The following is a 16,468-nucleotide window of genomic DNA, read 5'->3' as shown; positions in this document are numbered from 1 at the left end:
AACTAAGCTCAAAAATTAGCTGCTTGTCTTGGGGCAAGCACTAGACTAAATGGCTTTCAGTACCTTCAGCTCAGGTGCACCTAATTCAGCTGCAGTCACATTGGGTAGTCCATGTCTAACTATTACCCACCGTGTGACATTGGCATAACCACAGGAGAGCTGTGAGAGACTGTGCTAAAGGATACTGCTGTGATTTCCAGTAGTGATTCTGGGGGATGATGAAGACCAACTCAGAGGTATCATCATGCATTCAAACAGAGCTGCCTGTGCATACCCAGGGGAGACATTTCTCTAAATGCATGGACAGCACAGAATTATTTCAATGATGGGTACTTCAGAAACACACAGAACACAAAGAGTGAGCTTCCTTTTCATCTCTTCTTCTTACGTGCTTCTCTGAGCAGAAACGAGTCCATGCACCAGAGCCTGGGCAGTAGAGAGCCCAGATGAAGTCTGAAAAACAGGGCTTAGCTCTTCACCGAAACTGCACTCAGTAAACTTCTGATCAGTCTGCAGGAAAAGCTCATGGTCCTTTTGCTACTAGCATACTTGTGGAAGCCCCTTGTGACTTTTACATATCCCTTACTTTTAGCTCCAACTTGGCTTTGGCCTTCCCCATTTCACCAGTAAGTACCCAAGCAATAATTTTATATATGCCCCCTTGCTTGCCTGTCCTTGTTTCTGCTTCCCGTATGGTCTCATTTCCATTTCGGACCACTAAAAAGCTTCTTGCTTAGCCAAGAGGATCTCTGCCTGTGATTCCCTGTCTTCCTGCGCAAGGGTCAGTTTGGTCCTCAGCTTTCACTAAGCTTTCTTCAAAATCAGCTCTCTTGAGCACCTTTGCCCCTTGTGGCAGCTTCTCGGAAGATCTTAAATAATTAGCTAGCTATGCTTCCCTGTGTAAATTATGATCTGATTATTCCTACAGCTGGTTTCAGTAAATTTCTAGAAAAATGTTTGATCTGTCTGATGAGGAGAACAGGAGTCAGTTTTCCTAGATTTCTCCTATTCCCAGGTCATTTTTCTTATTTGAATTCCAAACATTCTTGCCTTTCTTTTTTTAAACCAAAATATCTGGACTAATTGAAGGCATTTAGAAAAAAATGTGCTTTATCTAACTTGTAGTAAATATTAGTATTTTCAGAAAACAGCGTGAATTTTACAAACTGATCTAAAATGGCAGAATTTGAGCACAACTCTTCTTCACGTCTAGTTGTTTCCATTACAGTGGGCCCAGTAATAACTAGAAGGAAGAAAATTAAAAACAGCAAAAAACCCACATGTGCCTTTTGTCCCATATTACGCCTGTGGCTTAATTATACAGATACATTGTGTGCTTAACTAAAAAGCAATAAAGGCACTGCAAGAAGTACCATTAATGAGTCAGCATCACCCCCTGAAGATCAGCTTAGTTTCTGGAATCTTTCTGGTGGAAATGCCTTTTATTTCTTTTGTGCAGCTTTGTCTCCAGCGGTCTACATCCAGAAGTCTCCGGTTTGTTGGTACTGGTGTAAATAGCTACCAAAGGGTGAAGACTGAGGTAATGAGCAAGATCACAACGAAACCCTACCGGTTCAGCAGTATGTATCCACCATGTAGAGGGTAAACGTGATGAGAGGATGTTAGCACAGAAGTAACAACTCGGAGATGCCTCGTCTTAACAGGAGATTTTAAAGCTGAGAATAGTCTACCGTGGGCTGAAGGCACATGGTGAAAACATGGAAAGCATGAAGGCGCATGGTGAAAACATGCACAATGGGAGTGATGCAGAGAAGATGGCACTGAATTATGTGTATGTCCTGGAACTTCATGCTATGAGGGATTTTGGGTTATTGGACATTCTAGAGATACTTGTCGTTCCACTGTCTCTTCAAGGACTTAGGACTTGGCCAATTTTAACTTTTGGAAGTTGAAAGCAAGCCTTCCCTGAAGGCAGGGTAACTCATTAAGAACTGCTGCAGGATTGCTCTGCACCTTCTAGTACACCAGTTTTGAGGAAGCATCCCACAACATCTAAAAGTCACACTTTTACCCATGTGTTTATGGAAAATGGTTGAGTAAGACTGAAGGAAATTTGTAAGTATGGAAAGGGTAGAGTAATCTTTTTGTGAAAATTGCAGTTTGACAAAGGTAACAGTCTTTAAAGAAGAGTTTTGGTTTTTTGGTGAGGGAAAAAAAGCCACTGTGAAAAAGCCTATCTTGGAGTCACCACTGAACACACAGGGAAGGCATAAGCTCTCTCGATGCTTCCACTCGAAAGGTGGCAAAGACATCTCCAATAATGCTACCTAATATGGATACATCCATCAACACAGATTCAAGATGAGCTCCCACATCCATCAGCGGCTCTGGAGGCGGCGTGGGCGTTGCCGTGGGCACCTGCGGGAGATTTAAACGCGGCGTAACCGCCAGCAGCGTTCAGTTGGCGGCGAGGCCAGCGGAGGCGACGGTAAGTGGGCGGCGAAGCGCGGGATTGAGGCAGAGCGGGAGGTCCCCGAGGCCTGGGAGCCCCAGGGAAGAGCAGGGGGACCCGGCTGGAGCCGGCAGCTCTCGCGAGAGAGGCTCTGGAGGCGCCGTGGGTGTTGCTGCGGGCAACCGCGGGAGACTTGAACGGCCCTGAGGAGTGCCAGTGACCAGGAGCACGGTGAACAGGGTGGGCAAATGGTGTGGCGCGGCAGTTTGCGCGGCAGTTCGTGCTGGTAGGGCGCAGCCCCCCCTCTTCCCAGCTCGAGAAGGCTACTCAAGTGGTGGGTGTCGGCCCAGAGGGAGACCCAGGTACGGTTGCCACTCGGGTGAAAGCCATTGTTAGGAAAAATGCGGTGACACAGACAGAGCTCCCATGTAAATGTGCAGCTGTCCAGGTCTCTGGCTGCGGGGAGTGCCTGAGTCTATCACTGATGATGGAGGGCAGCAGGGACACCTCTTGTGTGAGGTGTGACCAGGTGGATGATCTGCTGTGCCTGGTGGTAGAGCTGAAGGGGGAAGTGGAAAGGTTGAGGAGTACCAGGGAGTGTGAGAGGGAGATAGATTGGTGGTCCCACACCCTACTATCCCTGAGGCAGAGGCAGCAGATGGAGGCTCCGCAAGAAGCCTCCGGAGGTTCCCCTGCCCTCATGCCACCAGGCAGGAGGGGACCTGAGAGATGGAGGGAAATGGATACAGGTCCCTGCTCGGGGAGGCAGGTGAATCCCCTCCTGGTCTCCCTCACTTTCCCAGTTGCCCCTATGCAACAGGTATGGGGCTCTGGAACTTGAGGACCGGGTCAATAAAGATCAGGGTGTAGGTGAAGCCCTATCTAGGGAGGTGCCTATGCTCAGTCGGGCAGCCCCATGCATTCTCACATCCTCTGAAAAAAAGAAAAATGAGGATAATTGTTGTAGGTGACTCCCTTCTGAGGGGGACAGAGGGCCCAATGTGCAAACCTGACCCATCCCACAGGGAAGTCTGCTGCCTCCCTGGGGCCTGGGTAAAAGACATTGCCAGGGAACTCCCTGGTCTGGTTCGGACCTCTGATTATTACCCATTGCTGGTTGTGCAGGTTGGCAGTGATGAGATTGCAGAGAGAAATCCAAAGGCAATCAAAAGGGACTTCAGGGCACTGGGGCGATTAGTGGAAGGATTGGGAGCACAGGTAGTGTTTTCTTCAATCCCTTCAGTGGCAGGGAAATATACTGAAAGGAACAGGAAAACACACCTGGTTAATATGTGGCTCAGAGGCTGGTGCCATCAGTGGAATTTTGGGGTTTTTGATCATGGGGAGGTTTACACGGCACCAGGCTTGCTAGGGACAGATGGTATCCAGCTATCTCAAAGGCGTAAAAGAATCTTCGCTCGTGAGATCGCAGGGTTCGTAGAGAGGGCTTTAAACTAGGTTTGAAGAGGGTAAGGGATAAAACCAGGTGCACCAGAGATGAGCCTGGGGGCAGCATGCCAATGTTAGGGGTGGGTTCGATAGGCCAGCTCAAATGCATCTATGCCAATGCACGCAGCACAGGAGGAGCTGGAAGCCATCGTGCAGCAAGATAGATGTGACTTAGTCGCCATCACGGAAACATGGTGGGACGACTCCTGTGACTGGAGTGCTGCAATGGATGGCTATAAGCTCTTCAGAAGGGATAGGCAAGGTAGAAGAGGTGGTGGGGTGGCTCTCTATGTTAGGGAATGTTTTGACCGTACAGAGCTACACAATTGTGATGATAAGGTGGAGTGCTTGTGGGTGAGGATGAGAGGGAAGGCCGATAACGCAGATATTGTGCTGGGAGTCTGTTATAGAACACAACCAGGTTGAAGAGACGGATGAATCATTCTACAAGTGTCTGGCAGTAGTCTCAGAATCGTGTGCCCTTGTTCTCGTGGGGGACTTGAACTTTCCAGACGTCTGCTGGAAATACAACACAGCAGTGAGTAAACAATCTAGGAGGTTCCTGGAGTGTGTGGAAGATAAATTCCTGACACAGCTGGTGGGTGAGCCAACCAGGGGAGGAGCCTTGCTAGATCTACTGTTTATGAACAGGGAAGGACTGGTAGGAGGTGTGATGGTCGGAGGCCGTCTTGGGCTTAGCAACCATGAAAAGATAGAATTCTCAATTCTTGGTGAGGCAAGGAAGGGGGTTAGCAAAACCACCGCTATGGACTTCTGGAGGGCAAACTTTGGCCTCTTCAAGGCACTGGTTGAGAGAGTGTTCCTTGGGAGGCGGTCCTGAAGGGCAAAGGGGTCCAGGAGGGATGGACATTCTTTAAGAAGGAAATCTTAATGGCTCAGGACCAGGCTATTCCCATGTGCAGCAAGTTGAACCGCCGAGGAGAATGACTGGCCTGGCTGAACGGGGAGATTTTTGCTAGGAGTCAAGAAAAAAAGGAGAGTTTATCATCTCTGGAGGAAAGGGCAGGCAACTTGGGAGGAGTACAGGGATCTTGTTAGATCATACAGAGAGGAAATTAGAAAGGCAAAAGCTCAGCTAGAACTAAATCTGGCCACTATTGTAAGGGACAACAAAAAAATGTTTTTACAAATATGTTAACAGTAAAAAGAATCCCAAGGACAATATCTATCCTTTAATGGATACAGAAAGGAACGTAGCCACCAGAGATGAGGAAAAGGCTGAGGTACTTAATGCTGCCTTTGCCACAGCCTTTAATAGGGGGACCAGTTATCCTCAGGGTACTCCGCCCCCTGAGCTGGAAGGCGAGGATGAAGAGCAGAATATACCCCCCTTAATCCAGGAGGAAATAGTTAGTGACCTACTACGCCATCTGGACACTCACAAATCTATGGGACCCGATGGGATCCATCCAAAAGTACTGAGGGAACTGGTGGAGGTCCTTGCCAAGCCACTCTCCATCATCTGTCAGCAATTCTGGTCAACAGGGGAGGTCCCAGAGGACTGGAGGCTTGCCAATGTGACTCCCATTTACAAGAAGGGTCGGAGGGAGGATCTGGGGAACTACGGGCCTGTCAGCCTGATCTCGGTACCTGGGAAGATTATGGAATGGTTTGTCTTGAGAGTGCTCACGTGGCAAGTCCAGGACAAGCGGGGGATCGGGCCTGGTCAGCATGGGTTTACGAAAGGCAGGTCCTGCTTGACCAACCTGATCTCCTCCTATGACCAGGTGACCTGCCTAGTGGATGAGGAAAAGGCTGTGGATGTTATCCACCTTGACTTCAGCAAGGCCTTTGACACTGTCTTGCATGGCATACTCCTTGGGAAGCTGGCGTCTCATGGCTTGGACAAGTGTACTCTTCGCTAGGTAAAAAACTGACTGAATGGATGAGCCCAGAGGGTTGTGGTGAATGGGGTTAAATCCAGTTGGCGGCGGGTCACAAGTGGTGTTCCCCAGGGCTCAGTATTGGGGCCAGTTCTGTTTAATATCTTTATCAATGATTTGGATGAGGAGATTGAGTGCACCCTCAGCAAGTTTGCAGACGACACCAAGTTGGGAGGCAGGGTCGATCTGCTTGAGGGTAGGAAGGCTCTACAGAGAGGTCTGGACAGGCTGGATCGATGGGCCGAGGCCAATCGTAGGAGGTTCAACAAGGCCAAGTGCTGGGTCCTGCACTTTGGTCACGGTGACCCCATGCAGGGCTACAGGCTTGGGGAAGAGTGGCTGGAATGCTGCCCGGCAGAAAAAGACCTGGGTGTGCTGGTCGACAGCCGGCTGAGTATGAGCCAGCAGTGTGCCCAGGTGGCCAAGAAGGCCAACGGCATCCTGGCCTGTATCAGAAATAGTGTGGCCAGCAGGAGCAGGGAAGTGATTGTTCCCCTGTACTGGGCACTGGTGAGGCCGCACCTCGAGTACTGTGTTCAGTTTTGGGCCCCTCACTACAGGAAAGACATTGAGGTGCTGGAGCGTGTCCAGAGAAGGGCAATGAAGCTGGTGAGGGGCCTGGAGCACAAGTCTTATGAGGAGCGGCTGAGGGAACTGGGGTTGTTTAGTCTGGAGAAGAGGAGGCTGAGGGGAGACCTTACTGCCTTCTACAACTACCTGAAGGGGGGTTGTAGTGAGGTGGGTGCTGGTCTCTTCTGTCAGGTGGCTGGTGATGGGACAAGAGGAAATGGCCTCAAGTTGCGGCAAGGGAGATTTAGGTTGGATATTAGGAAAAATTTCTTTACTGAGAGGGGTGTCAGACATTGGAATAGGCTGCCCAGGGAAGTGGTTGAGTCGCCATCCCTGGAGGTATTCAAAAAAGCGCGTAGACGAGGTACTCCAGAACATGGTTTAGTGGGCATGGATGACGGTTGGACTCGATGATCTTGAAGGTCTTTTCCAACCTAAATGATTCTGTGATTCTATGATCAGTGCATTTAGGTGATCTCCAACTATACTAGTGCTTTTTTTTTTTTTTTTTTTTTTTGATATTTCCCTGGATAATCTCCATTCTTGGTGAATGGAAAGCTGAAAGCTATAAATTGTATTTAAAAAGTTCGTTGTGAACACAGAGTGCTGCAGGAAGTAGCAAGCTTATCAAAGATCTTTATGTTGCCTACAGTATCAAATGTTATGTTCACAGGGAGAACAGACAAACAAATTGGCAGGATATGTCAATAGAGTCTAGACTGGAAAAGGTCCCCTGAGAAATTAATTTCCAAATCTTTAATCTACCACATTTTATATATTTTTATCTACAATAGTGCAGCTTTTCACACACCTGTTCAAGAAAAATGTAGTTAAATACTGTTAAAAAAAGAAGGGATAAAAAAGGAATTACTGTGTTCCTTTTTATCTAACTGCATGTTTGAAGCCTCATTCAGCAGAATATTTATGTATGTGCCTATGTCATTCAGACTGCCCACACACTTTCTGTACTCACTGGAGCTCATTGGATGCTTTAAACTAGGTATTGAAATGCCCTACTGAGTCAGAGCCATAATTTAAATTTCTTTTTCTTTAAGGTGGAGAACAAAGAGCTAACTCTTCCTCTTGGAAGCCACAAGAATTTGTGAGAACAGAGATGATGTGGGAAACCTTGTGCACTCTCTTCTGGGTGACGTCAAGAGCATTGCCAAACCTACCATGTAAAAAGTACTCCAGATAGTGAGGTGTGAATGTGGCAGTCAGCTCCTTCATCACCATTTCAAGCATTCTCAGATCATTGGCTTTGCAGGTGTGTATTTTGTACCTGTGTTTGAGGAGACGAACATCTCTTCAGTCAATGAAAATATCATGGAAAACATGGAAGAGTTCATAGTCATCTTCTAAAGTGTTTGGCATTACAGAGGACAGGACTGTTCAGAAAGAATTTAATTTAAAAGTTACAAAGGAAATCCCAGGTTACAAGATAATCTCTGTTTTTAAAGGGCTACCTCACCTTTAGCGTGTTTCTCATCAAAATCATGGCTTTCCAAGAATTTATGTCCAACTTGCATAACAGATGGATTTTAGTAGAAGAAACTTGTATTAATTTTAAAAAGCCAATGCCATGCTGTCCTGTGTGTTTTGTAGCATCGCTCATTGCTTCTGTCTGCTAAGTCTGGATAAAGAATTTAATCGCTAATAACATAGTAATTGGTCTGATTTTGTGAAACTGAAGGGGAAGTGGGTTTTTTCTCCTCCAAGACATGCAAACCTTAATCCTTTTAAGGATAAAACACTTCATCTGCATGTGACAGTAAGTTTTATAGATTGTTTTGAAATGTGTGCACTGTGTATGCTTGTGGACATTCTTCTTTATATTCTGCTTATTTAGCAGCCATTGCATGCATATTAAAAGAAAAAGTGGAAAAAGCACAGCCTCTGAAAAGATCATTCGTATTTCATTCCTCCCAATACGCTTATTTTTTTAATTTCTTTTCCCTTTCCCAGAGGAGCATATCAGATTGTTCTAGACAAGATGCCTTATCTATGACTCTTCTTATACACCAGACACTAACCAGTGCAGAATATCCTTTTATCAAGTTGATTCTGAAATCACTATGATTTTATGCCACAATAAAACATACCATATTGAAAGAGCACATATTTCCTGTTACAGACAAACGCCCATCGAGCACTCCTCACGACATCTGGGGAACCTGTTTTATCCTATAGCTTTCTTGTTTGCTTTTCAGGATATTTCACTGAAGGAATGAGAACAAATCAACTACAAACTTGCATGGAAAAAGCACACAAGTTTTAGATGTCAATCTCCAATTACCAGTGACTGAAAGGGCAAAGGACCCCACTCCAGTGCCACAGTCAATATTCCTCACAGGTAAGCTCTTTCTACAGCCCTCACTTTTTTTTGTCAACTCTTTTCTGACAGCAGAGTTTGAAGTTTCTGGTTTTATCACTTTAGATTTTGTCTACATATAGTGTTTCCATCTGTCCATCCCCACTCTACTGAAGAAAAATGACCCCTCACCTCCATTGCCAAATTAGACAGCCCTTCCTGTGATTCTTGGAAAATTACCTTTATGGTTCTTTTACGGAACCACGGTACTCTTAGGCATGTCTTTAAGATGGTGTGTGGATTGTCCGGCTCATAGTTCACAAACGAGTTTCACCATGTCTAGTGCATACAGGCAACTTGTGGGGGGTTACAAAAGCGACCCAGCCTTGGATCGCCTTGAGGCCCTGTCTCTCTGCAGAGACAACTCACAGGGAGCTGTGCAGACAGCTTAGCCCTGGGTTGTCTGATAAACCCTAAACTAAACGGGGCGGTGGCTGTGCCATTCAAAGAACCAAAACCTGAACTAAGCCTTGAAATCCCTTAATAAATAGTATGCCCTGAGTCTCAATCCAACCACTATTCAGTTGCCTGAGGAAGCAAGGTAAAAAAACCCCAAAACGTGGAGGGTTTCAGCTTCAGTTTCAGACGACAACCTTGTGTATTCAAACAATCACAGACCAACAAAGGAAAGGTAAGGGGAAACTCCACTCAGATATACATAATCCATTTAGGCATATATCATAATCCACTCAGACATAGCCATACACACCATTCCACAAGTCAGGGGAGAAAAACTCTAAGATTCAGGTTGGAAATAGGGGAGTCACTTCAACTATACAGTTGGCTTGTGAAGGAAACCCTTCCCCCCGCCTTGATCGGGATGCTGGTCGAGGTACATTCCCTGGGATTGAAAGCCCTTACCTGGAGGGGTAAGTGAATATTGTTGATGCTTTAAGTTTGTAAACATGTGTGTGCTTGTGGTTGTCTGTGAATCGCTTGTGGTTGTAATTATGTCCTACTCTTGCCCTAAAAAATTGCAAGTGTGCATTCCTCCATTGTATCTGTAAAACCTGCAATAGTGGCGTGTTAAGTCTCTAAGTGAAGTTCAAATAAATCCTTTGCTTGAACCTTGCAGTTAAGTCCTTTTCCATCACACATGGTCATATCATTCTTTCATTGCAACACAGAATCCTTATTGAAAAGCAGCAATAATGCTATTTAGAATATTATGCAAAGGAAAACACATTGAAATACCTTGAATGATGGTTCATCAAAGAGTTGAAATTCACAGTATTGCCCTGTCCTCTCTTTGGTGCTATTTTTGAGTCTTTTCCATAACTGGTGTGTTGCTGAAAGATAATTGTGGGTTATAAATAGAGTAGTTAATAGGATCCTACCAGCTCTGACAGTTTACTGCACTTTTTGAAATTATATTTTCAGTCTGTCATTCCACAAATAGTCATAGCTCTTTGCTTTTTGTGCTTTAGTTTCCTAATGCATCACTTCCACGCCACTGTTCTCTTTGAGCAGTGCTGTTCATGTTTAAAGTGCTGTAGAAACAATAGTCAGAACTAACCAGTCTGCCTGAAAGAGTGAAAAGCTATTTTTTTCTGGTAGTGAAATACTGTTATAAATATAGCAAAATCCTGTGTCTGTTACAGTACTGCATTTAAGGAGAAGAATTCTTTTAAGAGCTATTTTTGCCATTCCTGCGAATCTGAAGCGATGGTAGTGTTTTGCGGGTTTCTACTGTGTAATTTCAATATGCAACAATGTCTCCAAGTTGAGTAATTTGGAATCCACACATGCTTTGCAGTTTCGAGTTAATTTGATCTGAATAGCAGTTTCATGGAAATGTTTTGGCAGTAACAAAAATATCCTCACCATTACTCCTTACAGCTTGAAACACCAATAATGATTTTGCATTCTGGCAAAGAAAGAGCATGATAGGCAGGTTAAAAAATCATTAATTCCTCTCTCTGAAACTGATCTTTTCTCACTGAAAGATTTGAAAACAAATCTACTTTCAGCAGGTTATTTCTGTATTAACGTGATACCAGCAACATCTGTGCAGCTACCTCTCTTCCCCTGTGGGCTAGCACTGTTCAAGGGAGCTGTGTTGAAGGAACACAGCTCTTGCTTGTTTCACCCCACAGCTGTGGGGTAAACATGGGATACAATGTTTGAAGTGTAAAATAATTGGAGGAAGTGAATGGAGAATGATAACAATAGCAATAGGGAAATTTCTCAAGTGATCCAAGAAGGTTGTCTGGTGCAGGCTGGGTGTTTGATTATGTATGCACTGGATACCCACTTCTCTCTACTTGAATAATACATGGGAACCAAGAATTGTTTACTTTAAAATATCAAAATGAGAAATGACCATGTTCTGAAAATAAAACCTGGGAGTTTCAACTCTGCCACCTCCAGGAAAGCCCAGTGGGAGGGATAGGATTGCTAGAACTAGGGGAGGCCTCCTTTTCCTTATTTGTTATCATTTAACAAAATCTGAAAGCATCTTCCTTTGCAGAGAGCAGGAAACAATTCCTATGCAGCTCCAGGGCCATGCAGAGGTTATGGTGCCCATTTCACTTGTGGTGTTAAACAACGGAGGGCTTCAATATCATACTGGGGCTGTACTGAGTCACCAAACACTGGACAAGAAAAAACAAAAGAGCACATGTACAGTGGAGTGTTTCTGACTAGCAACAAATGAAAATATAGTGCTCTTTAGCTGCCTTCTCCCTCCATTGTTCTCAAATATAACTAGTTGTGTTCCACTACTGGGGAGACTTTTTAGGGTTACATTTGGGGGTGCGTGGTAAGAATTCCAGCCAAAATGTTCCTCTTAGTTGGTGATCATTTTTGAAACCTGAACACTGTGAATCAATGTTGTATTCCCAGCCTTTGCTCTGAGTCTGCTTGGAATTAGTAACCCAGAGTTTTATGGCAATAAACTCCAGTATCCTGTTGAGAAGAACTAGTGTATGTGTTGTCTACATACCAACAAATGCAAGCATGCCTCTGCATGTCACTGAAAAATAAAAAGGATTGTACACGTGGCATATATATAATACAATGTTAAGATGTCTGCATCTGAGAGACAGATTGTAGCTGCCATTTCAGTCCCAGGATGAGGCAGCCCAAGCAGTGTCAAGAGCTGAGAGGTCCTTGCCTTTATATAGAGTGAAATGTGGCGTCACTGACTTCAGTAGCAAAATTCTCAATGACTTTTGTATTTTGCCCAGGATGCATCATTATTCCCCATATATGGAAGCAAGTATTCTACCAGAATTACCATGATTTTTGCTACTCAGAGAATACGTAATCACTTAGACAATTTGTAACAATATTTATGAAATGTGCATCTCAGATATACCTTGCACAAATCTTATTTTTCTATCCAAAGTTGCTTGTTATGCAAACTCAGAGGACTGCTAAATATTGCTTGATTAACTTTTACACAGTATTATCAATAGTGTGTTTGGAAAGAACTTAGAAATAGATCTGGCTACAACCTTACAGCAAACCTCCCAAATTAATACAATTCACTAGGTTTGTATTGACATGGAAAAATTGCATTTCTTTATGTCTGTTAGCTTACCTTAATCAATTTGTTCTTCTCGTTATGGATCCAGTTTAACACCTTCAACCACTGCAAGTTTTTGTTCTTATAGCCTCTTCCATTTTCTCCCTTGTTTGTATAAAAGAAACATCCAGCATATCAAATGGGCTAGCAATGCTCTGTTTGCTTCATCAAGTATAAACTCAGCCAAAGCTATCAGCTAAATAAATACCCTGCTCGTTTCAACTGCGTTATCATTAGACCTGCACTTACTTTGCAGAGATCCCAACTCTCGTTTGCAGGCTTGCGAGCCCTTCCAGGGCAAGCTGTCTCCAGATGTGCGGTTGTAGCATTCCCAGTGGTGCACGAACGATGGGAATTGAGCTGTGACACCCGGCCGAAGCCACCAGCACCCCTGAGCCCTGCCCACAGCCACCTCCTAATGGGTTTTTCACACTTGCATGTGCTTTAAGGTTCCAAGCAGGGAACTTAGTCCAGGACAGGGGCCATCCTACTGGGGATTTGCAGAAGGGGTAGGTTCATCCCCTGCACAACAGTCTCGGAATATTGAGTAGGAATTGAACTGATTGAAAAAACACAACTTTCTAAAGCCCCTTTTAATTTTTTTTTCTCTTTGGCTTAACTCATTCTGGGTCGATATTCTTTACAATGTTAACCTTTCTTGATCAGTGCTTTTAATACAGCTGTCAGAGTCAAGCAAGGAAGATATTAAGAAATCTTCTCTCCCATTGCTGCATTACCAAGGATGGTTCAATGAAAACACAGTCCTTTTGATCTCAGTTATTTGGGAGCTCTTCTTCTGCAGCTTGTATCTCGGCAGAAAACCTAACAATCTGTTTGCGCTTACTGGGAAAAAGATATTGTCGCCTTGCCAACATAATTACATTGGTGAGTTAGGGAATAATGAGTGAGAACAGATGAAATATTTAGATATAAATAGTCTGTTTTCATGTGCTGTGATTGTCGCTAATAAGGCAAGGATGTGTGGTTTGTGGTTCAGGGACAGGATGAGGAACCAGGACATCTGCGTTCCTTTCCCAGCTTTACCACAGTGTATTGAAGAAGTCATCAAGCCTCTTTTTACCCCATCAGTTGGAAGTGGATAATAATGCTCTGGGGACTAATTCTTTAATGTTGTCATTTTCAGATGTTCAGAAGGGAAGAGTGATACAAGTGTATGATTTTTACATACTAGAAATCGGTCCAACTAAAACTTTAAATCCAGATACCTAGAAAGTTTGTGAATTAATTTATCCTATCCTGACATTAGGAATCTGACCCACTTGCAATTTCATAGCAATGACAGAAAAACAAGAGGAAAATTTAAAACCAATACAGAATGTTTGAACAAAATCCTGTCTGAAAGTACGGGATCTTAAGCTTTCTGTTACAAGTTTTTTGGGCTTTACGCTTTTTTTTAAACTTTTTTGTTAACTGTTTTTTTGTTTTGGTTTGGTTTTTTTTTTAACATCTAAAGTTGTTAGACTAACAATGCAAGTGCTATATACCTAATAGGGAGATAGCAATGATATCCTTAAAGACTGAAATGTGTTCATTTGTTCAAAGCCTATAAACTACTTAGGCCTTAAAAAGGACCTACAGCGGCCATCTACAAAGGGTTGCATTTCCCCTAGACTATGTGTATTTTGCTCCCTGCAGCTGTAACTAATAAATCACTAAACCATAGATTAAAAGCACGTAATTAGTATAAAAGTAATTAAAGCCAAGATTCATTCTACCTAAGAGTAAAAAAGCACATTTGATATGTAAGTCAGAGGGGAAAAGAGATTTTTTTTTTTTTTTTTTTTTTTTTTGTCTCTAACATGCATATGCTAGCAAAGAGTCTCAAAAGCAGAGTTACTTCTTCGGCTGAGGAGCAAAAAAAAACCCCTGTGCTAAGGATTTGAAAGCCTTGAGTTTAAATCATGAGAACAATTCATTTGGGATGAACATTATATTGTTTTAGGGCTTCCAGCGCCTATCTGGAACAATTTTAGGAGTAAAAACAACAGTCTGTAATGCAATAATAATTTTTTACCTGCTGATGGATTCTGGGTGTCAGATGGCTGTATCTACATTAGAAAGCTAAACAGCCAAACGGGAGCAGATCTACAGCTGGTAATGAGGACCTCACATCCATATTGTACGTGTGGTTGGGTTTTTCAGTCTGGTCCCATGTGCCGACGGGCTGGAGCACAGGAATTGTCCTCCTGGAGTACCTTTCCGATGTTGGTTTCACCCCAAAGTCTGATGCCTATGCTCTGACCTGCAGTGCAAGAAAAAGCACGGTAAGTGGCAGAAATCAGGAGATACGCTTCAGAAGTGCACTTCTGATCCCAACTAAAATGCCAACCTACCCTCACCCTATTTGTACCCTTAATACTTGAATAAGGGCAGTACAAGGGCTTGATTTGCACTCAGAATCCAGCTGGCCAGGCAAGCCTGAGCACAAATTTTCCCCTTGCTTTCATCGAAATGCAGGCAAGGCTTTGCTCTAAATCACTGCAGTTGGACAATGCTAAAGCAGCAGCTGAAATACTTGTCATGTAGTATAACTTCAGACTTTTTTGAAAGAGGCTTATAGCTATGTGTAAGAGAAATTGGCTTCAGTTTGTTGATTTTATCTCATTTGAGAACATTCTTGAGAACAGTTTAGTCCACTGCAGTACTGGCACAGGAGGTACAATTTTAATCGGGGAGAATTAGGTCTTCACCATCACTAAGCTAATACCATGTCTTCTGTGATACTAAGGGAAAAGCGAATCTCCCGATGCACAAGAAATGCTCCAGGAATCTGCAGCGGTTCATTTATTTCCTAACTGACATGTACACTAAAACAGAGACTACAAGGCTATGGTTAACCAAGCCCTTCCCCTTTCCTATCCCCAGTCCTTGCTTTCACCAGGAAAAACGTGGGCACGTGGCCTGCCAGGAAATCTTTAGCACGCCCTGTCTGGGTCCCCAATAAGGAGACGTGGGGAGCAGCATCCCAGGGCTCACTACTGCGTGCTCGCAGCGGAGACAGAGCAGTTTGTATTCAGAGCGGTCTAGAAAGTTATGTCAGAGTGGGTGAAAATTGGTGACCTGACAGCTGATAGCCCTTGTCCACCTCCAGAGTCTTAGAAAATGAGTGTGCTCAGGGATACAGGGAATAGGTACCAGGAGGCTCATCATCTTTTCCATTAAAACTGCACTCATCATAATGATTCACATCATCATAATGTCTTTCACACTAGCTTCCCTAAAAAGACACCCAAACCAACACACAGACATATATACATATCTCTAGCTGTATATATATATGTATGCGAATTCAGTTAAATAACTATCTTTATGCGGTAAGACAAAGCAGCCTGAACAACCAAAAGATTTAGCAACAAAAATTCTTTTCCTATGGCATAAATCCCACTAGTAGTAATTTCATCTCGAGATGGAAAGCATAGAATTACATTATTTGAGCACAAAGGCCAAATTTCCCTGGTTGCCAGTTAGACCCCAAGCTCATACAAACGCAGCAGGAGAAACCTAAAATGATTTTGTTTCCTAGTGGCACTAATTCCACTGCTGGAGAAAATGTAATTATATTTATATTGACATTATAATGATAACTTTGCAGTCCAGACTCAGTATTCTGTCTGTTAGGCCAGATATAAATGAAGCACCAGCGGAGACCTAAGGAATTTCTCTTCCTTGGTGGCAGTGTGCCTCGCAGCCCAGCTAGTAATTTCGGCAGTAAGAAGAAAGTTCATTCTGTGAAAAAGACAGTTAAGATTTAATTTTGTCTTAACTATGAAACCTCCCCATTTTGTATTGATCACAGCATCCTCAAACTCCACGCACACTTTGCAATACGCAGACTCGGCTTTTGTCCTGTATAGCTGTAAAACTTGGAATCTCAACATAAAATCTTGTAGCAGTTATATAACGTATGCATGTACATAATACAATGTGGGTCTAAGAGCACAAGGTTGTACAAAAGAGGAGCAGGGTATTCATCATCAAGATAATACTAACCAGGTCAAAGTATTCAGTTGTAAGACGTTAGTGAAAATGGCCATTTCCTCTAACAGTCCTTGCTACTTTCTCCGGCACAGCCCTTTTTAAGCTCAGCCCAACTTGCCACTCCCCCATGTCCGTGCACTTGGGGATAATCAGCAAAATCCCTGCAGAGGTCTGCTGCTCAGGTGCACGAGTAGTCAGTGCATGTTACCATGCTACATGCTTCTGCGTTTGTA

The 16,468-nt window shown here is 43.8% G+C and overlaps 2 long non-coding RNA genes across 2 annotated transcripts in view; one reads left to right on the top strand and one right to left on the bottom strand.

The window, feature by feature from the left end:
- The window catches only part of LOC115345712, a 46,637-nt gene that overhangs the window by 25,208 nt on the left and 4,961 nt on the right, over positions 1-16,468 (bottom strand). Inside the window, exons 2-4 of the long non-coding RNA XR_003924926.1 lie at positions 14,272-14,499; positions 12,252-12,341; positions 9,902-9,996 (exon numbers count right to left, since the gene is read on the bottom strand). This is a non-coding gene — a long non-coding RNA (uncharacterized LOC115345712). The remainder of the gene's footprint in view (positions 1-9,901; positions 9,997-12,251; positions 12,342-14,271; positions 14,500-16,468) is intronic.
- On the top strand, positions 1,472-14,510 carry LOC115345715. Its single transcript, XR_003924928.2, has 4 exons — positions 1,472-2,449; positions 7,392-7,603; positions 8,547-8,689; positions 14,400-14,510. It is a non-coding gene; the product is annotated as an uncharacterized LOC115345715 (long non-coding RNA).

Source organism: Aquila chrysaetos, chromosome 1 (genome assembly GCF_900496995.4).
Source record: "Aquila chrysaetos chrysaetos chromosome 1, bAquChr1.4, whole genome shotgun sequence".
Classification (NCBI taxonomy): Eukaryota; Metazoa; Chordata; class Aves; order Accipitriformes; family Accipitridae; genus Aquila; species Aquila chrysaetos.
This window is presented reverse-complemented; position numbering and strand designations above follow the sequence as displayed.